We start from the raw sequence: 9,950 nt of genomic DNA, 5'->3' as shown, positions 1-9,950 counted from the left end.
TGGCAATAAGTCAAATGTCTGTCAGCTGATAAATGGATAACCAAAATGTGCTGTATTCATACAATGGAATATTATTTGGCCATTAAAAGAAAAGAAGTACTGATACACGTGATAACATGAATGAAACTTTTGGTTGGTTTGTTTGTTTTGGGCGAGGCAACCCTTGGTTGACCTCACAGATTGCAAGGACCTTGTCATTTTACAATCCCTTATTTTTTACTTTTTACGCAGCAGCACCTGGTCTTCCTGAGTGGTCTCCCTTCCGAGTACTAACCAGGCCCGACCCTGCTTAGCTTCCAAGATCAGACGGGATCGGGTTCGTTCAGGGTGGCATGGCCGTAGACTCATGAATGAACCTTGAAGACATTATGCTAAGTAAAAGAAACCAGACACAAAAAGACTGCATATAGTACGATTCCATTTATTCGCAATGGAAACTTGAGAAGAGGCAAATCTGTAGAGACAGAAGGTGGATTGGTGGTTGCCACGGGCTGGGGGCCGGAGTGGAGGCAGAAGTGACGGCTAAGGGAGCTTCTTTTGAGGTGATGAAAATGTTCTAAAATGTATTGGGGTGACGGTTTCACAATTTAGTGAACCACTGAATTTTGTAAACTTCAAATGAGTGAATATATGGTATATGGATTATATCAAAGTTGTTTAAAAAACAACAAAAACCCCATCTGCCAGACAGTTCGCCACCCCAAGAAGCAGTGCGAAAATCCTTTTAAATATTATACGTTCTGATTTCAGGATCAAAAAGATAGCCTTTGCGAGATTTCTCGCACTGTAGTGTAGGGGAGGCAAAGTAAATAAGTGGCATAGTCCCAGCTCATACAGAGTTGAAACTGTTGTTGAGAAAGTCAGACGTACATCAAGGAACACTTACAGAAGTTCTACTTGTTATCATCCTTACGACTTATTTTTTGGCTGTCCCTGTTAAGTCAGAATTTTTTTGTCCCAGTGCGACAGGCTTTTTGACATATTTATTCCACGGATATTTATAAGTGCCTGCTGCGTCCTCGGCACTGCGCTTTGCAGAGGACCATTTTCTCATCTTCTGTCACTTCTCAGAATGTCACGCTCCATGGGAATAGAGGTTCAGAATTCAGAGACCATCGTTTCCAGAGGATTTGGGGAAAGGCCCCGGAGACCCGGGCCCATTTCGGCACGATTCTTCATTGACTCTGCCGTCCTAAGCAAGACATTTCTCTTTGAACCGTAGGCTGCTTCGTTTAGAAAACGAGGGGGCTGGATTCTCTCAGTTTCCTTCCAAGTCTTTATCCTAGTGATGTGTCAGACGTTGGTCTGGGTCCTTTTAAAAGCATTTTCCCCTTTGTGCTGCTTTTAAGTAAAGAAAATAAATGCATTTTGAAAGAGAAACTCAGACTTTGTTACATAAATAGCGTACGTTTGCCATGGCGACTGAAGCCCGAAGGATTCATGGTCAGCAGCTACTACCTCACCTCTTAACATGCTTGTGTGTGTGTAAGTCACACATGGAGATGAAAAGTGCGACTTCTGTCCGCTCCCGGAACGTGTCGTGTTGCGTTCTCTGCCTATTGTACTGCATTTATTTACAATTTTAGGAAGGAGAAAATTAATAACGAAACTTCAATAATCACCCATGATGATACTGGTTCTCATTTACCCCACTATTGAAGACTCATTTATTTATCTTTTGCCATCTGTTGGCATTTGATCAAAAACCAAAAGATGCAAAAATGAGTCACGGCTTCGTGAGCCTTACTCTCTCTCTGTGCCCTTTACTTTTCTGGCTCTGAGTGAGAGAGGTGTGTCATACCCAAACCCGCTGATAGCCAGTAACAGGGGAAATGAAGGGAGCTCTTCAAAGCCCCAGGCAGAATGTGTGTTTGTTGTGGTGACTCGCTTGGAAAATGAAAGTTTGGTGTTGTTTTTCTGTGATAATTACATTGATCCTCCAGTGTTGTACCCCTGAGAGAGGAGGCACAGCCGGCGGCAGAGAGAACTCTGTAGAACGCACAACCCCTCAGGCAGCGAGTATCCCGCGAGCTCTCTTGAGTGTTCACTTTTTGTGCCGTTGGACAAAACACAGCACATGTGAATAGTTTCACAAAAGCATTTTTTTTAAAATCTGGAATTATAGAAACCCAACTTTGGTAGCAAAACTAGCAGTCATCCAGTGTAATCTCTCGTTATAGATGAAAATGCTCAAGACGGTGACTTCCCCAAGGGTCTCAAGCCACTGACGGTTAAGTTCAAGTTGATCTCTTAGACCTAAATCTATTATTTCTTTCAGAGGGTTGTTCAGAATAGATCAGGTAATGATTCCATATATATTTAAGAACTCGAAATACCAATTTGTGGTATATTTCTATGTGAACATCTATCAAAGAAAATGAGTATTATCCAGTCCATATCTGTTATTACCCGTATAGTTCCCCTTTTGCTTTTAGGAAAGGTCTCTTGTGCTTCATCGTGATAGGAACACGTAACACGGGATCTGCGCTCTTACTCGTGTGAGTGCACAGCGCACTGTCATGATCTAGACCCAGTGCCGAGTGGCAGACGTCCACGACTGATTCACCGCGCACGCTTGAAACCTGATACCCGTCGGACAGCGACTCTCTATTCTCTCCTCCCCTCGGCAACTGGTGACCACCATTCTACTCTGTTTCTGTGAGTCTGTTTTAGGTACTTTTTATAAGTGGATTCCTTATATTGATCCTTTTGTGACTGGCTTTTGTATATACCACCTTTTCTTCATTCATTCATTCATTCATTCATTCATTCATATACTAAAATCGCAAGGTGTGACTAGCTCTTGTTAATACAGCCAGCTGGCTCTCCGAAGTGATCGAACCAATTCATTTATTTTGTCGTATAAATGTATTTTTAGAGTTAATTCAGTAAATGTGTAGTAGCGCCTCATACTTGTTTTAAATTACATTTCTTTAATGATTACACAGGCCGAACCTTTCTCTCATGTCACTGTTTTTTAATCTATAAACTGCTCACACCATTTTAATTCTTGTTAAGCTTAGCTATTTTAAGGGAACATTAGAAATATACTCAGGAAATAGGACAGCCGAGTGCAAACCACCTAATTTCTCTTACTGGGGACAAAAGAGCTAAACGCAGGACCAGTGGAGGCGGTCTTGCCCCTCCCCCCCTTCCCCCGTCACCACAGAATGTAAACTCCATGAAAGCAAGGGTCATGCCGGTCGTGGTCGTTGACCATGTGCTTGGCATACAGCTGGCATTTACAAAGAGGTCGTGGAAAGAGGAGGAAGGAGAAAAGCAGGTGGTGGGCAGAACGGGGCGGGAGGGGGGCAGTGGGCGGAGCCTTGTGCTTCTCGGCAAAGTCCTAGTAATAAGCAGCAGCATCCTTTCATTCAGTTAGCGTTTAGCAACAGGACATGGGCTTATTGTTCTTGTTTTCATACTGCCTTGCTCAAGTCACATAAGCTCACTGGTCCCATTTCACAAGGGGTCTGCGAGGCTCTCCACAAGTTTCCATCTCGTCTTAAAATGATGCCATGGTCTGAAAAATAGACTCCACATAGAGCTTCAGTCCACACTCGGCTAGAGATAAAAAATTATCTGTCCAATTCAGTCTCTTTCTACTTCCCAGTGCAAACATGGGTGCTCCCCACGCCTTGCACGAACGCACGTGGGTGCACGCTCACTCACTCGCATGCTAATTCGTGCCTTAGAATCTTTGCTCAGGGTGTTCCCCCTTCTAAAATGCCCTCTCCTTCCCTCTCTGCTCATCGGCACCCTTCTCACCCTTCAGAGCTCTTCGCGGTCATCTTGGGTGCCACAGACTCACGAAGCTGTTGCCTGTACATCATCTTTCCCTTCATTTTTCCCCTTACAGACTCCTCAGCGTTCCAGTCTGTCTCTCCAGATCCCTCGGGCGGGATGGGGTCGGTGTCCCTGCCTGCTTCTGATGACACTCTCAAACCTTGGACAGGTCCCTGGCTGTCCCCTGGGGCAATCCCCCCCCACCCAGAGCTGACGTGGTTTGAACTCCCACGCAGATCTGCCCTTCTGCCCTACTTCTGGATTTTACTGTAACTGGCTTAGCAGCGGAGGCGCTGAAGGTGCAGAAAGGGCCTGCGGCTTTGCTTTTGATAATGTTCAAACTGTTTCCAAAACTGAGCATTTCCTGCCCTTGCTAATAGGCTCTTTGAACTCATTGGTTTTTTTTTTTTTTTTTTATTGCCCACCCTTCTTGGGCTCCATTTCTTTATTCCTTATTATTCTCCATTTTGATCATTCGCCCTCCTCTTTGTTATTGTTTCTCGTGAGCACCTGTGACTCCCCCGTCCATCTCTCTGTCTCCCTTAATCGCACGGCCCCTCCCCCAAACACGCATCTCCCCTGCTTTTCTCCCCTTTGTCTTCACCGCCACTTTGTCCCTTTGGCATTCAGCTCTTGGCATCGTCCTGTGTTTCTATTATTTAAGTAGTGACCTTCTTAGGAATAAAACAAACAAAAAAAATTTCTAAACCTTTTAGTGGAATTTTTAATGTCGGAGCGACCTCAGTTCAAATGTGACTTCTAACTCTGGGTCTTGGATCTTTGGTGAATTTTGCTTCAACTGTTCCGAGGCTCAGCTTTGTCCACTCAAAAAGGGATGATAAATTTCAACTTGCACATATTATGAGGCTAAATGTCTAAATCGATAGACAGAGCTTGATGTCACGATAAATAATGTCACTCTTCCATATCTATTTCCTACCTTTCCGCGGGGTAGCTACTCCATTTTGATGTTGATTATTAGTTTTCTACCAGCTCATTTATCCAGTAACTATCTGGGCACCGAGAATGTGGCAGTCACTGAGCTGGCACTAGAGATGCAGTGATGAAACTCATTAGGCAACTCGCGGCGCTTGCAGACTTCATAGCCCCGAGGGAGAGTCGGGCAAGTCAACTGGCACCCCGCTCTCCACTGGCCTCCTCTGGTCAGTGGGCTCATGCTTCCGTGTGTCAGACACTGCACTTTGTGTTCGGGTCCCCAGCGAGCATCCCTGCCCCTTAAGGAGCTGCAGCCTTATGACTGATTTATGTATCAGGTAGAATGATAATTCTGAGAAAGAACTGACCAGTTATGGAAGGGATGGAGGGGGCAGGAGGGGTGCTAGGGTGCCTTTGCTGACGAGGCAGGCCTGGAGGGGACAGATGGCTGTGTTCAGGGTGGTAGAGGATGGTCCCAGAGGAGCCACACACCTGGAAAATGTCAGCATGCAATTATCCGGCTCCCCCAAGCATTGGAGAGCTGTGAAGAGTTAGTTCTGCTGGCGAGCAGCCAGGGGGAAGTGGTCAGGGGCATGCTGGGTGGCCGTAAAGGGACCTGAATGCCATGAGAGAGTTTGAGTGTGTTTTGAAAGGTAAACTCCTTACCTCATCCAGTCTTGGCCCATTATTTATTTAAAAGCTATATAGTTTTATATTTTAAGTTAGCATTAGCGTCTTTTGTAAGAAGAGTTGGGAGTTTTTTTGGTACTGTTTTTCGAGTAGCTCTTTTTGTTGTGACTTTTTGTTTGTTTGCAGGTTCAGGTTTTTATTTTCAAACTAATAATTTTTCGCATTTTAAGTTTTAACCATTTTCGTCAGATTGCGTTTCTTGTTTCTCACTTTTATCCTCATTCATTTATTCATTTTCTTTTTTCTTACAAGCCCTATGATGTGTAAAGCATCTTTGATTTCTTTGATTTTGATATTGTTCCCTCTTTTTATGAGTAAATACAAGTCTTAAAAAGGTAAGCCTTCTAATATACATAGTCACATGTGCTATGGAGAAAAATTAAGTAGGAAAACAGGGACAGCGAGTAGAGGGAGGATGTGCCTATCCAGGAGGCGACATTGAAATAGAGGCCTGAATGCGACGATAGAATCAGCCATGTAGGTATCTGGTGTGAGAGCAGCATGTGCCAAGGCCCTGAGGTAGGAGCACACCTGGTTAGTTCAAAACCAGAAGGAGACAGTGTCTGGAAGGGAAAAGACAGCAAGGGCGGTTGTATTGGATGAGGTCGGAGAGGAGTGGTGGGCACAGAGCTTCACTGGGGCCTTGCGGCCATTATATGGACTTGGGACTTGACTTGTGTGAGGCCGAGAAGCCCTCAGGGGCTCTCAGGTAGAGAAGGGATGTGCACCGATTTATATTTGTGCAGAGGCACTCTGGTCGCTCTTTTGAAAATAGTCTGGAAAGGTCAAGGGAAGAAGAAGGAGGAGACTATAATAACCCGGGCAAGACCCCAGAGCACAGAGGGGTAGGGGCTGGAGCCCCTGCGGCTGGCAAGAAGCGGTCGGGTTCTTGGTACAAGTAAAGTTTGAGCCGACGGAATCTGGTGATCCATTAAATGCGGGGTATGAGAGAGAAAGAGACGTTAAGGACAGCCGCAAGATTTTAGACCTCGGGAACCAGAAAGATAAAATTGCCAAATTCCGAGCTGGAGGAGCCCACAGGAGGAGCAGGCAGGGCGTACACGTCGGGGGAGCAAATTTTCAGATTTGGTCGTATTAGCTAGCAACGCTTGTTGGACACCCAAACCGAGATCAGGTAAGCGACCACATAGATGAGCCTGGAGTTGAGCCATCAGGTTCCACTGAAAATGTAGACTTGTGCTTGCGAATCATTAGCATAGAAATGGTGTTGAAACCCTGCACACTGGACGAGATCACTTAAGGCAGCACTCTTCAAAGTTTTTGGGCCACAAGAAAGCAAGAAATGCACGTCACACGCACACATGCGCGCGCGCACACACGCATAGCAGATTCAAAAGTTTCATGAAATGAAGCCGATCCTTGCCATTTTTGTTGTGCTCTGCTGTTTTTAATTGTGTGTGTGTGTGTGTGTGTGTGTATAATTTCATGGAAAGTCCTGGTCCTGTTCCTCTACATTGACTTCACAATCCGCCAACGGGTTGCAGCCCACATTCGGCCGACTCTGCTTTAGAAGGTCGAAAGCTATTGCTACAAAGTTTTCAGTCTCACCATTATGATGTTTTCTCCCAGGTACAAATGTGAAAATTAATTCAGATCTTATTAAGATATTTTAATGACAGAAATATAATTTTTATGAAATCTCGACTTTGATATTCTTTCAGATATGTGTGGTATTTTTTTTTTCTTCTATAAAGTGGCGTATATGGGAAGTTATTTTGGCAAACCACTGAGACACAAAATACATTCATTTTTGAAAACTTTTTTTGGTAAAAAACTGGAGAACTAACAGTAAGTGCTAGGTACGATCAAATGAGACCTAGTCGCAGTAATTCAGTTTACATATTTTGATAGTCTATTTGATATGTAAGATATTATAAAAGGTTTGCGTTGACATGGTAGAAGAGGAGATGTCACAAAGATTTGCAAGAGAGTAGACAAATAAGTTTGTTTTATTCTAATACAAGACTTCTGAGATTAATGCCAGTCTTCAAAAGAATATTAATAGACAACATTTCATTATTTTAAAGAGTTATTGTAGCATCTCTTAACTCAGAATCACTATGGCGTTTGTTTAGCGCCTGCGATGCTGGTGTTTGGAGGAGAATGTCAGGACTCTCCTCCTCCTTTTCTTCACCTCCACGCTTACCTGGAGAGTCCTTCCCTCCCATCTCGGGATAAGGCGTGTCTTCTCCAAGCCTAGGCTCCCACCTGCACTGCATCCCCGTCCTTCTGCTGAGCTCTTACCCACGCATCCAGCCCCAGGGCCTCCTGCCTCTGACCTGTTCATCCTCTCTAGATCTTGACTCACAGCCTACCAGCCTCTCAATGTCTGCCTAAAAAATCTAAAAAATCTCTCTGCCACAGAACGACCCACCTATCAATATATGACACCTCCATTCTCTCACCTTCCTCCAGGAAGCTTCTTGAACCAGTAATGTCCACTAGTTGTTTCTTGCCTGAACCCTAATTGGTGTGGTCTCTACCCTCCCATTCTGCTGCCACTGCTGTTCCTTCAGTGACTAACGTCCAAGTGGTCAAACTCAGGCTCTATTTTCGGTGCTCAGACTGTTGACCGTTCTCTTCCTGACGTTCTCTCTTCCTTTCGTTTCTGTGACTTCGTTTCTCCCCAGTTCTCTTTCTTTGACATCATTTCTTTGTATCTCTTTTGTGTTCTGGATCTGCTGCTGGTGGCTCCTTGAATTTTGATGGACCTTAGGATTTTCTTTCCTTTTGTTTTTCGCCACTTGCCCCTTCCCTTCGGGTCCCTAAACTTTAAAGAGATCCCAGCACTCGGATCGTCAAGAATTCCTGTCCTCTAGTTCTGTCTCCATTTCCATTTGGTCTACACCCCAGGAGGGACCGCTTCAGTGGTTTTCTTGCCAGAAACCTCGCCGTCCTGATTGCTCAGTCCTCCTTCCGCCCTTTCTTAAAATGCTTCGATGTTGGATCTGCCCAACCCTCTGTCTGTTCTGTGCTTCCCCCTGGGCTAGTGCATTCAGTTGGAGAAAAATCAGGAGAAAAATCACAGCTGTATAGTCTTCACATGGAGCTGAGCATTGCCGAGCAAGCCTTCTCTCCAGACTTCATTCACTCCTTCTTGCATTGCTCCAAAGGGATTTATGTCATGCCTTTTCCATTTAAACCTCTTAACCCTCACTCATCATTCTTACGGCAGAGAGCCTTGCCTGTACAAAGTGATAATTTGATATTTATTCAGTTTCCATGATCTCTTCACCTTGAATCTCCATTTTATCTATCTGCACCTTTGACTCCATTCCTACTGCTCTGACTAGTAGGAGGTAATTATCATAAAATTTGCCTAATGATCATTTTGCTACCTAGACTCTAAATTTCCTCTTCATTCTCCTCCAGGACCGGGATATTTTATTCATCAGTCGCTTCCTCCCCATCTTGTATTTTCAACCTCTCCTACTGTATTAGTTAATTCTTTAAAGCCTATAAACATGTTGCCATCTCTCCACTATTTAGTGACAACTACAACCATAACCAGCTGTCACCGCATCACAGCATCACAGGCCCTCTTATAAATAACCGTGAGTGCCACATCTCTGGAAGGCAATTCGACAATATGTAAATATTCTGAAAATATTTATTCTTTTAGCCCCCAGGTTTTCCCTAGTTAGAAATATAACTCGGGAGGTGGGAAATTGGAAACTTAAATAAAATCACATCCCTTCGCAGAGCTTCAGTGTTACTGTGTGATTTATTTAATGAATGAACGATAGTAAGCAATGTTTGAGGGGATTCTCAGTTGGCTAGAGAAAGTCAAGTCAGATGAACAGATGCCCACTCTTTCCATCTGCATGAGCCGAACTCAAACCGAGCACAGGTTCCTAGAGAAAAGGAAGAATTCCGTGTCTTGTGGGTGCAAAACGAAGAAAGAAGCGATGGTACCAAGAGCCCGTCGACCTGAATACACCTTCTTGGGTTCTAGAGCAGGAGGGTCTCCTGGCTTGGGTCATTAACATTTGGGATGGACGCGGCTGATTCCATAGGTGATATTAGTGACTTTCCTGCACTATGTTTAGTCTTTGCTAAAAATTAAGGTTCCTGATGACATCCGAGGGTCCATGTGTGTTTGAATGCAGTGTCACCACGAGGGTGCCTATACCTCCGCAGTCCAACCGTGTCAACCGAGCCACGCGCTCAGGTAACCCGCTCCCCCATCCCATCTCCACCATCAACCGCTCGGGCCTGTTTCCCCCAACATTGTTCCGCTAAAATGAGAGATGCTTTTTTTGCCTTGTTTTCATCTCGGTTTACTTATTTATTGAGATCAAGGGTCTAATGATTATTCATGCAGCCGCTTTATCTCTTTCGATAGCAGAGACAATAAAAAACCCTCCAGCGGTCTAACGGGCGAAGCTTCTACCGTTGTCATCTCATCAGAGTTCGTCGTTATAGGTTCATCAATGAACTTAACACGCATTCCCCTTGCGTCATCTCCTAGACCGAGATTATAAAGGGAACCTAAAAAATATTACATATGTACCACA

At 44.5% G+C, this 9,950-nt stretch overlaps 1 pseudogene; it reads right to left on the bottom strand.

Moving 5' to 3' along the window:
- Window positions 1-225: 225 nt before the first annotated feature.
- Window positions 226-344, bottom strand: LOC120617761 (uncharacterized; annotated as a pseudogene).
- Between the last annotated feature and the right edge of the window lie 9,606 nt (window positions 345-9,950).

Source organism: Pteropus medius, unplaced genomic scaffold (assembly GCF_902729225.1).
Source record: "Pteropus medius unplaced genomic scaffold, Ma_sr-lr_union100, whole genome shotgun sequence".
NCBI lineage: Eukaryota > Metazoa > Chordata > Mammalia > Chiroptera > Pteropodidae > Pteropus > Pteropus medius.
The sequence above is the reverse complement of the archived record's forward strand: the minus strand, read 5'-3'. Positions and strand labels throughout refer to the sequence as shown.